Here is a 1,338-nt window from a genome sequence, read left to right as displayed (position 1 = left end):
GAAGGGCGGCCACCCGTCCCGTAAACACAAGTTTCATTGTAGATTTGATTTGATCAGTTTCCCCAGAAGCTCTTTGCATAGAACTGAGCAAAGACAGACTTCAATCCCATTTTTAAATAAGAACAAAATGCTTTAGAATGTTTTAGGACACCGTGCAGCTTACAGCAACCAGCTGGCATCGAGTTGATTCTGACTCATGGAGAACCCTTATGTGTCAGGGTGGAACTGTCTACACAGAGCTCCCCTTTCCTTCTAAATTTTGTTTGTTTTGTTGTTGTTGACAATGTACACAGCAAAACATACATCAGCTCAACAGTGTCTCCATGTACCGTTTAGTGACATTAATTGCATTCTTTGAGTTGTGCAACCATGCTCATCCTTTTCTGAATTGTTCTTCCTCTAGTCACATAAACTTACTGCCCCCTAAGGTTCCTATCTGTTGTCACTCTGATCCCATGATACTTCTCCAAAGAGCATAATGCCCAGGACAGACATTTTGTACTAGTTAAGCTAAACTATTGTTCATCTCATGTACTTTGGCCATATTAATCGGGAGGGACAAATCCCTGGAGAAGGACATAATGTTGATAGAGTCAGCAAAAAAGAGCAAGACCCTCAATGTGGTGGACCGACACAGTGGCTCCAACAGTGGGCTCAAACATAGCAATGGTTGTGAGGACGATGTAGGACTGGGCAGGGTGTTGTTCTGTTGTACACAGAGTCACTGTGAGTTGGGACTGACTCAACGGCACTTTGTAACATTATTCATTCTTAAGAAGACTTAAGGGGATATTTTTGGTTTAAGGTTTAAGGATGATCTCAAGGCAATAGTTTCAGGGTTCATCCAGCCTCTATGGCTTTGGCCAGCCCTATTCTCCTAGCCCATCTAAGTGCCAGCCCACCCCTTCAGCCCCAGCAGGCTGTTTTCTTCTGCCTCTTGTGCATGGCAGCCCCATTCCCTTGGCATACCTTAACAGCAGCCTCGCACTCTGGAACCGAGGACTCTGAAATCTAGGAAGCCGTGGCCCCGCCCTTGGAGACCCCGGCGGCCGTCGCCCCGCCCTTGGAGACCCGGGAGGCCGTGGCCCCGCCCTTGGAGACCCCGGCGGCCGTGGCCCCGCCCTTGGAGACCCCAGCGGCCGTGGCCCCGCCCTTGGAGACCCCGGCAGCTCTGCTTCCTGTGCCCCTTAAAACAGTTCTGCTGATCTCTGAGCTGTTCTAGGGGTGGTCCTTTTCATTGCTTGGCAGAAAATAGATGTAGCTCCTTTGGCCTGTGTCTTACCTGTAGAATTTCAAGAGGAAGACAGCATTCTTTCCTTTCATTCTTTCTCTTTCACC

The sequence above is a fragment of the Orycteropus afer genome, unplaced genomic scaffold, assembly GCF_000298275.1.
Source record: "Orycteropus afer afer isolate SDZICR_OR568_19922 unplaced genomic scaffold, OryAfe1.0 scaffold00681, whole genome shotgun sequence".
NCBI classification, from domain to species: Eukaryota; Metazoa; Chordata; class Mammalia; order Tubulidentata; family Orycteropodidae; genus Orycteropus; species Orycteropus afer.
This window is presented reverse-complemented; position numbering follows the sequence as displayed.